The sequence below is a fragment of the Diorhabda sublineata genome, chromosome 2, assembly GCF_026230105.1.
Source record: "Diorhabda sublineata isolate icDioSubl1.1 chromosome 2, icDioSubl1.1, whole genome shotgun sequence".
In the NCBI taxonomy this organism is placed as follows: Eukaryota; Metazoa; Arthropoda; class Insecta; order Coleoptera; family Chrysomelidae; genus Diorhabda; species Diorhabda sublineata.
The window spans coordinates 31,429,764-31,450,336 of NC_079475.1; the positions used below are offsets into that span (position 1 = coordinate 31,429,764).

At 32.1% G+C, this 20,573-nt stretch overlaps 1 protein-coding gene across 1 annotated transcript in view; it reads right to left on the reverse strand.

Moving 5' to 3' along the window:
• Nucleotides 1–20,573, reverse strand: part of LOC130452850 (limbic system-associated membrane protein-like) — a 1,112,215-nt gene that overhangs the window by 923,482 nt on the left and 168,160 nt on the right. The window lies entirely within an intron of this gene.

Here is a 20,573-nt window from a genome sequence, read left to right on the forward strand (position 1 = left end):
TACAATCTTATTGAATAAATGCGCAGCTGTACTAACATTTCCGCTATGAAAACTCATCTTTCTATCATATGATGGGGGTCTATTTCCTGCAGATTGGTAGCTTGCTCGTGTTCAACCCATACCAAAAAAGTGAAAAAGAAGTTTCCCGAAACCTATTGTCCGATTGCTCCAGTCCTAGCTATTGCCAAGGTCATGTAAGTTGTTTGAGATATATTGAGGCTGCTAACATCATTCGTGACGATCAAGACGGCTTTCATAAACTTAGATCAATTGGGGATCTCCTGGCTCTTGCTACCACCGACTAAAGCTATAGATAAATATGAGGAATCCAGAGCAATTATAATGAACACATCAATTGCTTTAGAATACCCACTTTCTAAATGAATTGATATCTTACGGATGGTCATTCTGACTCATCGACTGGCTTAGTAGTTTTCTCAAAGACCGATCCATTCAAGTCGTTATTATATAAACACACCTTAGAAAGCTTTGTGGTCAATGCTGGTGTTCCACAAGGATGCATCTCGTATCCTACTTTCTTTCTGTAATGTAGTCTTTCAAATAATCCGCCCCAATAAATTTGACTGATGCCCATATCGGTAGGCAGCAATATATCTCCATCATCAACACCGATCTTGTAAAAATTCTGGGGAAGGGTGAAAATAATCTGTTTGTGCCCAATGCAGCAAAGATTCAGGCTGGCATTGTGGTTGAGGATTTAGTCTTGTCTGAACATAGAATCACCATCACCGTATAATCGTCTGTTGGGTGTTGAGATTGAGAGCAATATAACCTGGCATAGTCTCGTGACCGAATTGTCTAAAACAGCTTTATAAAACTTTAAGACCAAAAAGTTATGAATGTCGCAATAGCTTCTAACCCTCTACAAGACCCAGATTAATCCATCTTTGGAGTATTGCTTCCCAAGCTTACCTTAGGGATACTCAACTGAATACATAATTCGACAATTCGACTCATAAGCGACTCAGAATCAACCATAAACCTTGGAGCATAGAAGAAAGGTCGCTGACCAGACTCTATTTTACCGATACTACCACGACAGATACTCTTCCGAGCTGTCCAACTTGATCTCACTTAGAATAGGATTTACCGGGACTTCTTTCTCTGGAAAAGTGCAAGCTTGCGCAATCAGCTACCTTGGATACTCACAATTTTCCTAGAATTTTCCGCACCTCTACAATACATCTGTGAAGTTTCAGTTCGAGGTTCTGAAAAAATTTTGATTGAAAAAAATCGATTCTCCTATTGTACTTCTCAAAAGATTTAACTTTTTTTGGTACTCATTTACGTTAAAGTAATCATTCTATTTATGTCTGACCATAGAATATATAGTTCAATTTATGATTTTCATTTTATTTGATTCAGAACAAGTAAGACTAACTAATCGAATTTAGTTGATCCACACTATTGGTATTTGCATTTCTATTGATATACTCGTGTAATTAGAATAAACTGATTCAATGCTAGATTTCTACTTTAAACATAACTTAAATCATATCGTGAATCGTCCAGAAAAGTAGGTGAGGTAGGTAGAAGAAAATAATTCAATTATTTTTGGCGCATATATATATATATATATATATATATATATATATATATATATATATGCGTCCACAATAAAAAACAAACGACGAACCTACAGTCTTTTGAAAAAATATGATGTAGAATCTGAACGGGAGTTCTTAACAATTTTTGTCACAGTCGCGCCCCTGTGCAATTAATAGATGGAATGATACAACTTAACTGACTTGAGATAGATGCATTTCCAAAAAATTCAGACAAGATCCAACGAAGACTAATCTCATGACCAAGATTATCAATTTTCTTGTTCATAATCGAGTATCGAGTAATAAATAGTAAGATATCCGCCTTTTTATTCGGTTTTATTTCCAATGATATAATAAATATTTCAAGTATTAAATGGATTTGTGATATAAATTATGTGAACGTCCAAATAAATCCATGATAATATTTCTTCAAAGCGACATATCAAAGAGAATTTTCTAAAAATGAACTGTGGTAAGAGGAAAAACAGAGAATTAAGGCGGGTTCGCTACTTAATATCTCAAAGCGGCAAATCTAACGTCGTTGAACAGTCACGCTGCAATATTTCCATTCACCCATACCATCGTAATCCAAGTGGTTTCGAGCGTAAACAATTTCATATCTTGTGTCAAAAGCGTTAATTTATGCGCCGTCCTCAACAGAAATAACCTCAATGACATGAAAGAATTCTAACAGTAGCGATTATTCAGGATCGCGTTAAGAATACCTAATTGATAGAAAAGTGTACAAAGTTGAAAATAATTATGGTCTATTTCTATTGGCTATTCTAATCCAACATTGTGTGTGATTGGTGATATATAGACTATGAGAAAAGGGTTTTTTGGTAACAAGTTAATGGAAAATCACAATGTTAAAACAATGACATTAGCTGCCCGCTTTGTGAAACAAAAATTTATTGTAACGATCATGATCAATGGAAATACTGAAGAAGATAATAAATAATGACCATATTGCCATTGTCGTCTCCCATATAGAGAATCTATCATGATCTTAAACTTGCACATCTACAAGTGAAACATTCTTAACAATTTGAAGAAAAACAAAATATTTATTATAGGTTTAAGGTGAAAAACATCAACAAATCAGAAGCATTCCAAATGTGGGTATATCGTATAATCCTGAAGATACCATGGACTGCCAAAGTGAGGAATGAGGATATTCTCAGGCGTATCAATAAAGACCGTGAACTCTTTAACATCGTGAAGAAACGAAAAATTGCATATCTTGGCCATATAATGCGAGGCCATAAATATCAATTCCTTCAGCTGATAGTCGAGGGCAAGATTGAAGGTAAGAGAGGATTGGGACGGAAGAGGATGTCATGGTTACGGAACGTGAGGCAGTGGACGGGTATTCAAGATATTCAGACATTGATCTATAACGCTAGAGATAGAGAAGCCATGAAAAATGTGGTCGCGAACATCCATTAATGGATAAGCATTAAAAGAAGAAGAAGATTATTATTATAGTTCGCCGTTTTTGTCTTCCACAGTTTCCTTTCATTCCAGACCCCTACTTCCAGGTCTCTATCTATCATCGCAGAATAAATGTATATTTCCTATCCAAGAAATTTTTGTACTATACGTCTTTTTCTAAAGACTAAAATTTCTGTAATCATTTTGGCCACCAAGGATCTGGTATTCTTTGAACGTGACCATACCAATGCGATGATATGTTCTCTAATTTCTTAGTTATTGAACAATCGACTCTCACCCGTTGCAGTTCTTATTTTGTCGGTTCTTGTGACTTGTAGGTACCTTCTCATACAATCCAATGTGTAATCTTTTTGATACATTTTCCAATCTACCATATATTCTTTCTAATCTCTCAGGATGCAGCTAGTAATACAATATTGTCTACATATACTAAAATTTTATGCTACCGGTGATAGATTGAAACGTTGTGTCTGTATTTGCGTTGTCCTTACGATTACTTCAATATGAGGTTAAAACGTAAAACGGATAAGGGGCTCTCTTTTTCTTTGAAAACGTTTTAACAGCCTCCCTTAGGACTTTGATCACTGTTCTATCCAGAGTCAGTTTCGCTATTCTTTATTTTCTTGGTACATTTAAAGATTTTAATGTCTCGTACAACTTTGTATTCTCTATTGTATCGTAACCTTGGTTATAATCTATGGACAGTTAATGTATTTCTAGAATTTGGTCTTGGTTAGGGACTCTTTTGGATATATCATATGCTTTATTGATTTTTTTGACCTATTATATTTTTTATGAGTTTTTTTTACTTTTGTTACATTGAAGCTTATTTTTTTGAGGAAGGTCTATCTTATCCTTTATTTTCTGATGTATAGAAAAAATTGAACAAGTTAGACTTTCAGCAACAATCAGATGGGGCTCCTATGTTATAAGATTCAATATCATCACGCGTAATACTGAGCTGCTATTTTGGGATTAGTAATTTATATGAAGATAGTCTCTCAACCGTACAATACAGCAAAATACGAGTTAAAACTTGTGCAAATATCCATTTAAATTTTTTTTTAATTTTGAAGCAGCCCTAAGTGATAGGATGAATTTATTTTAACATATAATATGAAATATAAACGAATCATGCATTCACAAGTTATGATTTTATCAAAAAACAATTAATATGAATTGTTTTGATGTCTTATGAAGCAAGTGATTTTGGCAATGAGTAACAAAACTATTAACAACAAAAATAGTGATTCACATGATATTTTGATGGTTAATAAAGTGTAATCGGCGAAAGTGTCATTAATGACGTTAATAATAACTAATAAGACTAGTTCTTCACTATTATCAATATTTCATATACACGGTAATTCTTTGCCACGTCACACAGTTAATACAAAAATTAGTATCAAGTAATTTAGTTTAAGCAATGTATTTTCCGCGCAATGTTGCCTTTTATTTATAGCCATGTGAGATTTTTTCACAATGGTACAAAGTGAGCAATCGAAGCAACTTGGCTCAACTAAAGTTCTGATTAACAAAAACTACTAGTTGACTATTTCAACCTTGAATGGTAACTTTAAGCAAGCCATTTCTCAAAATCAACATCGGTCACATCCACGTGGCAGTCTTTTTTCACATTTCGAAGGAAAAGTCAATACATAGCCGTAGACAGAATCTGCTGTGTTGGATGATTTGTTAACGTCAACAAGAAAAATTTCTTGAACTATGGAACTCCATTTTATGGTCTGCAGAAGAAGTAAGGGTTTTGACTCGTGGTTTTGAGAATAGCATTATCAGACTTTTCTCATTTTAAAAAATTCAAGTGGCGTACTCTATTGCTTCAATAAAGAGAAAGACCTAATACCTATTCACTGATGCTGCTAGAGATTCAACAAAAAGACCTCATATATTTCCAACGAGATCAATTACATAAATTTCTTCCAGTTAATCAGTAGTTGAATGATAGATTTCCTGGCACAAGGATGAGAAAAAGAATGATCACCACAATCGTCCAGTTTAGAGTCTTATGAAAGCTTATTGAATCTATTCAATATAAATTGAAGCTTTCAAATTTGGGGCTAATTTCAACTTCAACCATAATTTTTTTGCCAAGTTTGCTACATGTACAGACCATTGAAGGGCACCGTCAATATGTAAACCAAGAAACTTGATTGAATTTGAAGATCATATCGAGTCACTGTGTAGTTTAAGAGGTGGTGAAGCTCCTTTACAGGATAAAACTGGAATCTTCTCAATGTTCAAAATACCTTTGCGTCAGACCAGAATTTAATATGGTAGAATGTAAAGCATGTATACCTGGACTACTCCAGGTTACACTGGTGTCATCTACGAATAAGTCTGTAACATCATTAATGAATAGCAAAAAAAGAACTGGACCCTAAAATTGACCCTGAGGTACACCACCGCTAGCTGGCAATTTACTTGAAACTTTACCATTAGTTTTTACCCATTGTTTTTTTCAAGATAATATTTAAACCATTTTAACGGAACACCTCGGATGCTATATTATTCTAATATGTTTGAAGGCATTAGCGAAATCACATTTATTATGTCGGAAACCAAATTTTTGAGCTATCAAGATTTTATGTGTGAAAAGAAAGGGCAATAGACGATTTTCATTAGTCTTTCAATTATCTTCGATAGGATTGGTAATAATGCAATATGACTAGTGTTGCAATCAACAATTTTAGCTATTTTTATATAGCTAGGGAAAAGCTTCTTTTAAAGGGTTCGTTGATTAGAGAATATAAAACGTTAATCATCACTTCTGGAAAATTCAAAAACAATCCATCGTTGCCCAGGACGTCTTCTTTTGAATGCTGAATGTGGTTTGCTCTAGATCTATCTAGAGATTTGAGGAAGAGACTGTCACTGATTCTTTTAGATGGAACTAAGAAAGAAAGAGCATGACGACATGGAGATATTCCAGAACTAATATTATTACTTACTTTCACGAAATAATTGTTGAGATCGTCTGGGTCGAAGTCAATAATTTTTGATGAATAGGTTTTGTTTCTCAAATCATTGACAACAGACCAAATTTCCTTCGAGGAATTTTTAGCTCATGAGATACGTTTGTTGTAATAGTTTTGGCTGATAGTTTTAGGCATAGATTCAGGTAAATTTTTATAAACGCTAGATTCAAAATATATCGTTCATTTGAGTGATTGTTTCCGCTTCACCTAGACTGTAGTTAAAATTAGCCTACAAACTGATATTTTTAAAAATTGTATGACGTGACTGCATATTTATTAAAGACAGTGAGACCTTCTCAAATTAAAACGTTGTATGATATATTACTATAAACAAATTACTTTATACTGGGAAATAGTAATTAACAGACCATCTAATTATAGTAGATTATAATTTCATGGTAGTTACTCATTCCAATTTAAAATCCCAATTTCATCTCTCCTTGTATGAGAATAAAACAACTGTAAGATTAGAAACACATGTAGAAATAGGGTTGGCGCTGATATATGGGACATCAGGTCTTTCAAAACACACATAAATATTCTGAGATTGGTGGGATATATATCTGAGAATTACATGAATTATTTCAACTCTTCCTCTGATCTCATTAATGTGACAATCTTCATGTTGTGTTTTGAATAACGTTGGATATTTAAAATACTCCAGTAGTAAACCAAGTGTTGTAAAACAAACATAAATAATTTGTATAATTTTCGTTTGATCACACATTTATTCATTTTTTCCATTTTTTTATTTATTTTTTTCGTCAACAGCATCAAGGTGGAAGATCACTGGAATATAAATAGCAATGGCACAAGAATATATTTCTTGAGGTGTAATTTGAGATATACGATGAATGGAATTATTTATAATTCACGACTTTGTATATCTTTCAATCAACTGGGTGTTATTTTAATTGTTATACTTATGAAATTCGCCAGATTTTGAAAAAGTCACTTACATAATTTAGTTAGTTTATGATCGGATTTAAGTGGATATTTTGCTTCATACAATCAATTTTTTGGTATTTAATTGTAAAGAAATATAGCTAAACAGTTTGTGGATTGAGTTTATGCATATATTTGGTCTTGCAGCTAAGTAAATATTGAGTCCCAAAAGTTATGAGGCAGCCGAGTGAATGGGCCTTAAAAGAGCTGACTTTTGCATTTTGTGAATAAAATAAAATAATAAATAACGTCAAATTTTTTATATACATCATTAAATTATATTCGTATCAAATTATTGTTATGTTTATGTTTCATTATGTTCACTTCAGTGACTGTCACTATTAGTGAAAAAATTAGATCTTAAGTTTCATTGAACTAAATATATGGCAAAAGAATCAGGCAGTCTATGACTGGAGAATACGTAAAAACTCCTTGATAAATTTGAGAACTGAAAAAAGCATTCAAAAAGAACGGTAGATGTTATAGTTATTCATGCAAGATATACATACTTTTTGGGGATGACAATATTTAGTTAGACTTTACTAGCGGTGTCAAATGTTCGGATTTAATAGTAAAACATGTATTTTCTGAATTTTATGGCAAATATTTCTACTTAACATCAGTAATTACAGATGCCACAACTGCATTCCTAATTGTGCATCATAGGTTCACTTCGTATAATGCACAGATCGAACATTAAATATCGATCTTTTTTAACACTTAAGCACAAAGAAACTGGAAAACAAACCATAAATCACTAAAACTCTGGATTGGCAGAGACATTTTCAAAAGTGGTAAACAAATGGTGGAAAATGTATTGGCGTCTATGCGTTATCCAACGATATAAGACATGAGCGAAATGTTAACAATGAAGTAGACGTAGATTCTCAGTGATTTTTCAAGTGCGTTCTTAAAATAGATGGAATTCTTTATCAAGTTATATTTTCACAACATCTGATGACTACTAAATTATTCTCCGGGACGCTCTCAACAAATTAAGTCTAAGTACGTGGTTCTAATTTACCGGAGACATAACAAAATTGAGTTTTACGAATCCCTATCTTCTTGACTGGAACAAATTTCTCGGAGTTTTATAAAAGTACATGAAAAAATCTCTCTTTTCCATGTAGAGATTATCCCAAAAGATTAACCGCACACAAGATGAATGCAATCATTTTGAACCTCTTTTTCAGCCTTTATTAATAAAAACTTGTGAAAAAAACGTACGGTGCAGTTTCCAAAAACTTTGATAGTAAAATGAATTATTAAAAGATAAAAGTTATTAAAGAAAGTAATCCCACAGTGTCAGGAAAATAAGAAATATGAATTAATATTAGAGACAGGAACAGCGATATGTATGAGGAATTGTATTATTTGAGAAAAGAGGAAGTGCAGTGATTTACCACTCTCTATCTACCTCTACTCGTCAATAACTCTAAACTTGTCATTCTCGTTCTTTGCCGTTGCTTCAACTCAAAGCTTCGACGTCATTTTGATCCAATCAGAATAAAGTAAAGAGAGATACAGAGTGGTGTACGGATTTTCTTTCTCTCTCTATCAGAAGTTCGGACCCACTTGTTCGAGCTTCCATAACAAGCTCCCGATTTATCTTTAACTTTAACTCTTTGCTAATTGTACACATAAAGGGTGAAAGATCATTTTTGTATGAAATTCAATGAACTTCTTTGCTATGACAGAACAGTTTTCCTCCTCAAATGTCGGCATCCAAAGTATAATTATATTTTAGACTCAGTTTCATCAGGTTGTCGCTTTTCCTTCAAAATGCATCTTATCAAAACAGTTTGCTCCCTTCTTCAACGTGTTACAACTCTTTTTATTTTTCTGGCACTTTGGTTCCCATACTATTATTCTTTATCTTAAGTCGCTATCAGCAGTAACATACATCCCTGTATGTTACATCCAAATCGGCAGTACTTACAAATAATATTATTTAATAAACTCCAGGCGAATAATGTGCTTATTGTTATCGACTTCCTTCCCTTTCTTTTTCATTCCTGAGAAGCAAAATGAAATGTGACACTTCACTTATAGTTTTCTTGAACTAATAATAGGGCAGGCTTTCAGAATATATTCTGTCATGAAATTTGCCTTTTATCTTGAAAACATCATATTTTCTGGTGAGTAATACTTCAAACATATATTTGTAAGTCTTTGCAGGTAATATATGTGATAAACAAATTTTCTTTGGAAATGGAAAATAAGGAAACAGCATTCAGATGGAAAGTGAATCAAGAGGGCATTTTTGTAATTTATTGGGCGAATATAATAGTGATGATGTTTCGTCTAGCATAAGATATTTTATCGAAAACTTTATATCAAGTAATTTATTTAAAAAAAGTTGTATTGTTGAAAAATTTAGGTTAATCATAATGCTATTTTTGTATTATTGGGATAGTCATTTCTTAGTATTATCTAATCAGAGCATGTTTTTACCATTAAAACTAAATAGTTTTTCTTTGGTTCTGAAAAAAAAGTTGTGAATTTAGGGATTTAATGTCACTGGGTTATTATAGTTCTTAATAGTTATACTTTTCCTCTTTTATCAAAATATGTGTTACATATTTATCACTTACCTATTCCTCTCGTCTAATAAAGTTATTTTCTTTCTGTACTTGATAACTACCAGTTTTGCATACTTAATATAATCACACTTATCACCTATCCTCCTTCATCTATCAACTTCTGAGTTATCTGGAACTTTCCTACTCACTTTTCCTACCTACTAACTTAACTTTGAACCAAATGTCACTGAATGGGAAGTAATATTTCGATCGGTGTTAAACTTATTTATCAGGTATCGTTTCGAATAATCTTGACAGAATGATATTTACCCATATCGCTTATTCAAATTGTATCCAAGCCATTCAAGATATTTTACCAGTTTCAGAATATGAGTGGTATAGAAAGACATGAACATAACTCTGATTTGATGAGTTCTTTGAATGTCTCCTGTTATTTTCGGATATTTTTTCAATGATTGACTCGCCAAAATAAGACATTTTCAAAATGATATTGCATCTACGGAAAGTTCAATATCGTTATTCATAAAAAACATAATCTACGTAGCATGGGTTAAACCAATATAAAGAGATAGTGATTAAGAAGTTGAAGGTGCTACAATGAAAGAAAATTTGAAGGTACTGATCTGTGAAACTTTCATTAATATTAATTCTAAACACACTGTTTATTGCTGCCACTATGGCGACTACACCATACGCATTCCGACCAGCGCAGTGAAAATACATTATACATACATATTCATACACGACCTTTTCGATGCTTCAACCTTTTTCCACCACAACTAGGTCAATAGAACAGTATTCCTTTGCCACAGAATTGAACGACACCTGACTTATTGAATTCCAATCTTTCTTTCTTTCATAACCTTCCTACTCTTCAAACTGCATACAATTAACCCACTCCACTATACCTTGTAGCACCTTTCACCATTGTTTTATGACAGCCTCTCCTTCATACTTACTCACACGAACCCTAATCTAACTCGTTTCAATATATGAATTTCACGTATTTAATCTAACTTGGTTCATTGGGTTAGACCATTGCCATACTAGATTCTGAGACACGCGCCCATACCACTATACCAATATACATTTACACTTCATGATGCCTATATGAGTAATTGAGTTTTGGTGTAGTGCTAGCGAAAAAAGTTCTAGAGTTCGTCTAGTGACAGTGAAGCTCGCTGTAACTATACGGAAATCATGGTAACTTGAGCATGAAAAAATATTCGTCTTGAAAAAAGAGTGAAAACTCTTGTAGCTTGCATCAATAATTCATTAAAATTATACTGACTCTAGAAAATTGAACAATTGATTTTCATAGCAATAACAGATGTAATAACATAAATTCAGACACTAACATATATCAAATAAAGCCAGAAATTTCAGGATCAAACTGACTGAAAATATACAAAAGCTACCAAATATGAATCGATATCAAAGTGAGAATCGTTTATCCAGTTTTACTGTACACTGTGGGTCCCCAACGGTTCCAGAAATTGCAACTTATTAGAAGAAGTTAAAATGAAGATAAACTTAAATATTATTGAATAGGAGAAAATTACAAAATTTCTTGCTCGTGAAAGGCTATGAAACAACAATGAATCACTTACTTCAGAAAAATTAGTAAAAAAGAAACAGAAGATTGCTCACAAGATACACATACCTCAAATCAAACTTACCAGTTAAGAATTTTATTAAATTATTCAAGATGGCACAGAATTGAGAGGAAGGTAGAAAGTTTTCACAAAAATCAAGCATGAATTAACGTTGGAATCGATCAGTTTTGATACTACTATATAATATAAATTCTCAATATATCCGGAGTCTAAAGAATGATGAAGGAACAACTTTTATATTTTCAATATTAACCTATATATATAGTTCATATAAAAGTGATAAATGAAGTATGAGAAACGATGATGAGTAGAAAAGATAAAACGAGAAACAATCCTTATAGACATGAAATTGGATCCCAATTAAAAATTTTCTACGAGTCTATCAGAACAAAATGAGTATCGGGTGCTATTTCCAATTTAGACAATAATTGAGCTTTCGACAAAATTAACTCCTCAACTTCATGTAATGTACTGTCATGAGAGATTTTCTGTAACACGTTATTTCCGCATTTAAGATTTAATCTCAACACTACACTCGCGCTAAGGTAAACGCAGGTACACAGTAATATGGCAAAAGCTTAGGATAATGGAAGTTCCGGATCTAGCTATTCATCGATTTCGTTTTTTAACTCTTCAAATGAGATGGTTAAGTTAAATTTAATTGAAAAAACTCTATGATATTCTGATGTTGAACTTTTTATTATATTACGGTTCAGTAGTTAACTTTTCTGAATTACATTCGGAGAAATTTTTAATTTAAAAAAAAAGTTGAGTATTTGAAAACTTCCAGAAAGTCAATTGTTTCCTGAAATTAAGTGTTAAAAACGTCAAAATGTGATTGATATAAGTTGTTCATAATAAATATTTAGATCTCTATACCAAACTTCAAAATAATCGGTCAACAATAATTAACATTTTTTTTATCTAACAAAGACGACTATTAAAAAACCAAATTGTTTCTATAACAAAATTAAGTAAAAATGACCTGTCAGATACTTCTCCATTAGACTCTAATGTTTCTTAAAAAAATGTTAATTTATGAAACCGGCAGAGATCGATAAATATGGTTATTGCTTTGTTCATTGAAAAGTCTCCAAATACTGTAATATACCAAAGACTGCTTGGCAGTTGATCGACAAATTCCACAATGGAAGCATTTATTATGAAAAGATGAATACAAAAGTTATAATGAAACTGATTTTAGTAGTTAAGTAGCTCTAAAAAGTGAAATACAATTACAGATAATTTACAGAGCGAATTTGTCCATATGAAATCCCACTTGAAAAACCTGACGATGAAAGAAAATTGCAGTTATGCAGTCTTTAGGATATCTCATTTTAGAAATCAGGAATTTTCTTAATGTAATGCTCTATTTATTCAAACAGTTTTTAATCACAAAGCTGTGATGTGAATTCCTACACAAGGTGTATCTTACCCACGTAACTTATTTATACACTAATATTTGCACTAAACTATTCACTTACCACTGAACTATTCACTTATACCTAACACACTAATTCATTTTAATACACAGCGTCACAAAATAATGTAAACGGGTCCTAGAAAAACTAGCCGTAGAATGATGTAATCACTTTGAGAACATATTGGAACAGGACGAGTCCGTAATAACAAATTGAAAATTTTTTCTGAAGAGAGTAGTTTTACTATAAATTTCTCTGACGATACCAATTTCTATTACGTGATTAAAGCATGTCATACTTTATCTAAATATTCGACAGACTCATTTCTTTCACATTGACGATGTCTTGCTCATTCAACACAGGGAAAAATGGATGACATCAATTAGCCTGCTATATACCCAGTTCTAATAATATATATTTCTTACTATAAGTTACTAAGATCAAATTCCGATTTGTAATGGAATAATAGAAAGCAATATAACTTACGCAGGTCGATCAATTACTAGAGAACAATTACAAGTAGCTTTTGGACAATTCCGAAAACGTATTTTAAAATACGCAGATATGGGATACGTGAAGCTTTAAATACCTTGAGCTCCTCAAAAAATATCTACACCAAGAACCCTCTTCAGCTACAAATCAAGAAACAATTGCATCTAAAATGAAACAACAACTTGTCAGATTTTTGTCGGTGCCCTCTTATTAATTAAAGAATAATAAGGAAATTAAGATGCTGACAAAAACGCAAAAGACGCTACGGTTTGCAGAGATGTACCAGGTGTCCCAATAAGAATGGCTCTCGGCCATATCTCGGGAATCGTTTATAGTACAGCTTCGGGAAAAAGAATTTATAACAAAAGTGACCTCGAGAAAAACTCTAGCGTATACGTTACTCATTAGGTTGCTTCGAAATCATAACTCTTACATTGGTAGAAAGGAGCTTTCTTCAAAAAGACTAAGATAGGTTAAGTAGAACTGAACTTACAGGCGTTTTTTCATAATAAAGTTCCCGTCTCCTCCCACTTCTTACCTGAAAAGATAGGCTGAAACATGTGAAATCAAATACACGGTAAATTCCGTGAGGAATACGATATCATAGTTTAAATGCATCTTAATTGGGCAAAATTTGTAAATTATTCATTTTATAATTTTTGGAATTTAATTACGCCCTCTAGCGGTGGACTTATAATTCTGTAAATAATTTTCAGGTTTTTCTCGAGGTCATTTTTGTTATAACTTTTTTTCTCGAAGCTGTACTATAAACGGTATATGGCCGAGAGCCATTCTTATTGGGACACCCGGTACATATAATGTATGCAATCTGAGAGGCAAAGATCATTTCAAAAATTGAAAAAAATAAAGGAAAGTGTTGAACTGTGGCCGCGAATATGCATTAATCGCCCAAAACAAGTGATAGTAACTAGACTAAGAATAGGTCACACTAAAATTACGCGTGAATATTTAAGGTGAATTCACACTAGGTGCTCAGGTCACACTACGCTCACATTCAGCTCACAATCAAAGATTTCAGATAGTATTCACATTATGCTCTACTGACACTCAATTTTTAGTCAGTATGAAGCGTAAACACTTTCCATGGACAAATTTTCCATAATTGATTTAGCTGCAATTGACATATGTTTGGATGATGCAGAGCAACAAAACAAAAACCGCAAGGAGAAATGGGTTCATGACATTTTGAGAAAGCGGAAAACCGAAGGGGAATTTTTTACTCTATATAAAGGCCTTGTAGACGATGAATCAAAATTTTGTCAGTACTTTCGTATGACAAAACACACATTTCAATACATATTGCGTAAAATTTCACAAAAAATTTGACATAGCAAAACACTACATTTCGAGAGGCACTTACACCACTGGAAAAGTTAACCGTTTGCCTAAGGTAAGTTGAAAACTGGTAATTAGGTACTATAAAATAACATTACGATCCTTTATTTTATTATGCTAATATTTTATTTTTGGGTCGTACTAATTAAATAAATAAATACAAAATAGGCAAAAATGAACGCCCCCTGAAGCTACCTTGTACACACTGACGCAACGGTTCGCTAACGTGCCATTCAAAATATCCGCGAGAAGAAAGGCCGCGATTAAAGATCCTTAGCTTAGCGTAAGCGGACCGCCAAATATGAATATTACCATTTAAATACCATATCACAATCATTGATCGCGCTTTGATTGGAGCGTGAGCGGAGTGTGATCTGAACTATGGTGTGAATCAGCCTTTACTGTGTAGAAGTAACAAATCTGTGTGCAAATTATAACCGAGAACTTACTGTAAGATATACACTTTTAGAATGTACATTATAGATGTCGCAAAGACAAATTGTAATTTTCCGAATTACAAATCCATCTCTAATAACCAACATGGTTGATGCAAATTACTTGCAAAAAAACTGTGAAGAACACTTTACTAAGAACTAGTTTTATTCTAATTTTCGAGAAATAATTGATTTTCGAAAAATTAAATGATGTTAGACGTGTTTTATCAAGCAAGGTTAATACTCGAAAAACCAAAATAAGTATCAAGAATTTCTTTATTTTTTTCAATACTCTTTTCACCTATCTGGAGAAAAATTGTATAAGTACCTAATTTCATGGCAAGTATTATGTGAAAGCTTCTGCTTCACAGGAATTGATAATGCGTCGATTCCACTTCAGCAAGTATTGACTAATAGTGGACTGCTGTTATATTAGTATATTATTGTACGATACTATTCTTTTCTTTTATAATAATGTCAGTTAAGTGACAATGGGGAAAGGAAGATTTCAAGTTTCGATCTCAGTCATCTTTTTCTCAAATAAAAAAAAATATTTCTTACTAATTTAACATTGAACTTACGTTGGATAATATTAGGGTTGTTCACATTCTATACATCAATTTTTCGTAGATTTAAATATTATCAATTTAATCGATATTAATTAAAGGAATGATGTTGAGGTAATTTAATTTATTTTTTCAATAAACCGCATAGGATTAAAAAATCAAAACCGTTATGCTTTTCTGAGTAATGCGAGCTCAACAACACTCTACTATAGGAAAAAATGTACTTGCTACTTTCTAAAATACAATTAAAAATTAACACCAATCCTAAAGAAAGTTGCATAAAATTATTTCTGAATATAGTGTTCGAAACACTTTAAACAGTTTATAACTTAAACGGCTATGAAAAAACACTGAGATGTATAAAATGGCCAAATATTCTATACAAAATGAATAAATAAGTGATATTTGTTATATTCTATAACTTGTTGAGATTGAAAATTGGTTGCGATCGATTTCGAATTTTTTAGTGAGAAATGATTCTTATAAATTACGCACTCACCGACCATCTATTTTTCTGAATGTTGGTTACATCCTAAGGTCTCACCTAAAACAAACGAGATAATTAGTAAATAGAATAAATATTCTAATCAGTTTATGTGTTTGGTTGAATAAGTCTTTGAATTTCATATGAGCATTATAATATTATAATATACCAGACGCCTGGGATATCATCTACATTAACATATAAGGAAATTCAAACAACAGGATTCAAATTTTTATACTTGTATCTTTATCCAAAATTTAGTTATATAGCTCTAACAGTACGAAATTATAGCCCTTTTGGAAAAATCAATTTTGAAGGACATGAAAAACCATTAAATTTCAAGTAAAAACTGGAAACTAAAAAGATAGTGAAATTATTTGGATGAGTTTAAGAGAGGAAAAATATTAAAGATGTACATTTAAGGCCATATTTTTGATTTATAGGTCATCGTTGGTTTCTTCAACCTCGAAATCGCTGGTAATCTCTTGAGATCTGTCATCAGTTGGCCAGTCATAAATTTCTTTCCAAAATCCTCTGTGCTGGTCTGGAATCTAGGCTCTCAGTTTTTTAATATCTCCCATATTTGCACTTTTTATTGGTAAGTGAATCCGTGGGATCATAGGTTGAGTTATTCATAGCAACCAAAATTAGGATATTTTGGAGCAATAATGTGACAGTTATATGCCGAAGTGAAAGGAGGAAACACAAAACTGAATATATGAAGAATGAAGAATCTGTATAATAGCCATCAATAACAATTTCTATAAAAGCTCAAAGAGGGAGGTGGTTTGAGCATACTAAGAGAAAGAGGGAGGCCAAAGAAATAATGGTTGGATGTGGTGGTGGGTATATATTAGAGAGGTAGAATCGAATTGGATTGCAGAAGTCCAGAATTGCAACCTGTGGAAAAGAATTATTATAGCAGTTGAGGATTAACGAGAAAATAAAAATGAGACATGGGCCTCCAATGCCTGCACTAGGTACTATTTATATCATTAAATTTTTCACAATGCACACATTAAGTTTGTCGACGTTGAAAATTGGACGAAGTTACTTTTTTCACTTTCTGTGGTTTTGAGGAATGGAAAAACCCTTCAGGATCAGTTATAATGAAAAATTAATGATTTACAACTTGAAAGTTATACAAAAACAAAGGTTTTGATACGGTGTAGTCAGAAAAAAGTACATCTATAATTGTTTCGTAATATCCCAAAGTACAATTGGGATTATTCTTCTAGAATATAATTCAAGATACATTGGAATGATATACGCGTTGGCTTATCAGGTTTCCAAGGTAAATGTTAATCATACGATCATATGTTTACAAAATATAATAAGTTATAAAATATATGCTGGTACAGCTACTAAATAAAGAAGCTGGTATAATGCCATTTTGATTCTATTAATATGAAGGGGGAATGTTGAGTATCATTGTACTATAAGTAATATTCACATAATTAGACAATCAATTAGTTAACCAGACATTAATTTGTGAAATAATATTGTTCAGATATTGTACAAAAATGTATGAAATATTAGTGGCCTGTCATTCAACTAGTTTCATAACATAAGCATATAAAAAATCGATGCCAATTATTCAGAAATTTGTTGAGATAATTGAGAAAATGGATAGAACACAGATTAAGTTAATTAAAACTGATGGTTTGAACACCATATAACAGGATAATAACAGAGGATAATTTTTTAACATTCCATTCTGTTTGTAAACATTTGTACTACTTTGAGTCTTTATTTTTGCATTTCCATTGTTTCATGCAAATTAAAACGGATGAAATTCAATCGGGACTAAAAACATTGTCCAGATTAGCTTTTAGCTGCAATTCTGTTGCATATATATATGAGTGAGTTACCATAAACAAGATGAAAATATTTAACATATAATTGTATGAACATATCTCTACTATTAATACCTAATGTCACCATAAATCACATCTTGTTCAATTTCTATAAACAGCTGTCAAATTCTAATTATATTTCCTCCAATAGTTTGATAGAATTGAGTAATCACTGAGTGTATATTGAACCGTGTGTTGATGTAATATATTTAGTTAACCGAAAAAAATAGCGTTAAAATAAAGGCTTCTTTTAAAAAGTATCAAGTAGGAAAATTAACTGTCAGTGAGATGTACACAGAGTTTGGATGTATTCATACAAGCAACTATGAAGCGATAAAAACCATATGTTCAAATGAAGTTGTTTCATCAGAAAATATGAAAGTGCAAAAAATTGGGGACATCATTAACAAGGAATCCAGGAAGAGCGGGGATCAAGATCTAGAAAACACGGAAAAAATAATCAGAATTCTAAGAAAAAAAAAACAGAAACCGACTGACTACAACAATTCGTTAAGCATTATTCAACTGTAATGTGAGAAAAATAGAAATTACATAGTCGCGTGTGACTGGTAGTGTGTCAAGAAAGAAATTAACGATTGCGATGAACTGAGAGGCGAGTTTTTAAAACATTTATTACATATTCAACCTAGAGAAGATAGTACAAGTACTAGTTGGGAGAAAGAACATATTTAATAAGAGAAGCTAGCTTTGAGGGAAAACGAAATGTGATGATAAAGAAACAAAAATTGGGTTTAATGGACAAGGCAATTTGGTTTACCTGGAATAAGCTATCGGAGAAAGGGCAGAAAAATATAATGGAGGTAAGAATGAAGAAGAATGTGGTGGCAAGACACCTCCTAATCAGGAAGAAAAGTACACAGACAAAAGAATTTTGAAAGGTAATAGAGGGGTAGGATGGCCATCAAAATTATTGAGAGCTTAAAACCTTTCGAGAGTAATCAAAATTAGAACGTATTGAACAATTGTAATACCAGATACTCTATATCAGAAACGAGGATGAAGATTAAATCAAATCAGAACAAAGTAGAAATATAGGAAAAAATAATATTCAAGAGAATATATAGCAAAATGGAAAAAGATATCAAGACGTACAAACAGAGCACCAATAATAATATATAAAAAGCTGAAAATAACACAATAAAACCAGAACACGAAGAATAAGATGGCTGGAATGAATTACCAGATTACCACTCCAAATAGTTGTGAGATGAGAATGGTGCTGGAGTATAAATAACGACAATATGAATACAAGAAATCCAGCGAAATATTGGTAGAAGAGGTGGGGAAGATAGGATAGAGAACACTAAGAAAGGACCAAAAGAAATGTAAAAGAGTTGTGGATAAGATTGAATCCAAAAGTCTAATTGACCTGTAGAGCTAAGATATACATCAACGAACAAACTGCTTGAAACAAATTCACTTGTCAAGGACTGGAAAGCATTGGAAAAATGGTTAATACAAGACACAACGTGGCATTACATTAATATCGGACTAACATATAAAAAGTTTATTACATTTTATTACAGTTCATATTTCACTCAAAAATAATTCGATGATACACACACACCGCTGTATCAATTCCCATCGAAAATACACATATATTTTAATGTAATTAGAAACATTTTCTCAAGAAAATACCCTAGATTCATAAAGTACCACATGGAATCAGATATTCTCCAGTTTCGGAGTCCCTACAAAAATATATGAACTCCCTAATTATAACTTATAAGAAAAACTTATATTTTCGAATAATTTCTTTGAATTTGTCTCTTCTCTATGTTTGATTTATATCTAAAGAAGTACTCTTCTAGTCCGGATCGGGCAATGCTGCCTTATGCGATCATAGAGCCATAGATAAAACAGTAGTATTCCTATGTATACATCGCAATTGTTTAAACTAATTATTAACAGATGGTTTTTTCAGCTCGGATAGTTTTTTTCATGAATATATGGCCTATTATAAGAAGAAAAGGTCTCTGTCATTTTTCCGTATAATACATATTTAAAAATTTATGAGTTCTTCAATGACTAAATGATGAAATAAATAATAAATAAACTCTTTAATGATTAAAAATCGACGATTTTTACTAACTTTCGATGTTAATAACTTTTGACAAAATGAACATTTTTTAAAATTAATAGATCGTACTTATTCTTTGAACGTTACTCTACAAATTGGTATACTTCAATATAAGTGCAGGTCCGACGCTTGGCACTTATCGCGATTGACTATTAAGCGCTTTCTCATCGTTGTAGCGCGTGGCGACAAGCCTCGATCACCGCGCGCTGAACGCAGGAGTATCAGCTCTGGCGCGCATTTTATGTCGCTAATTTACTATCTGCCATAAAAAAAATATCAACAACAAAACTTTGGCATTAACGATATATCATTCCATTAGATAAGCTCTCTAATTACACGACCAAATAAATTACAACCTGAATCATTGTAACTGAACGCATTTAAACGAAATGTAATAGCTTTCTTCGTAAAATGAAGAACTAGTATATATATTTTTTAATAACTTTTAGTTGTTACAAGTTGATTTTATTGTTATTACTTTATGAATTCATTAAACCAATTGAAAAAATGAAATAGGAAGGTTTGTTGTTTGATTTAGATAAATTAAATTAAAATTAAATAATGAAAATTCGATACCAACGTTAGTAAATGGAAACATAGAAGTGTGTGCGTAGACAATATCAAAAAGTTTCGAAAAATATATATTCTTTTCCATCATTTGAGAATATTTCGATGGACAGGCAGTTAATGAATTAACGAGAAAGCGCTTAATTGTCAAACGCGATAAGTGCCAAACGCCG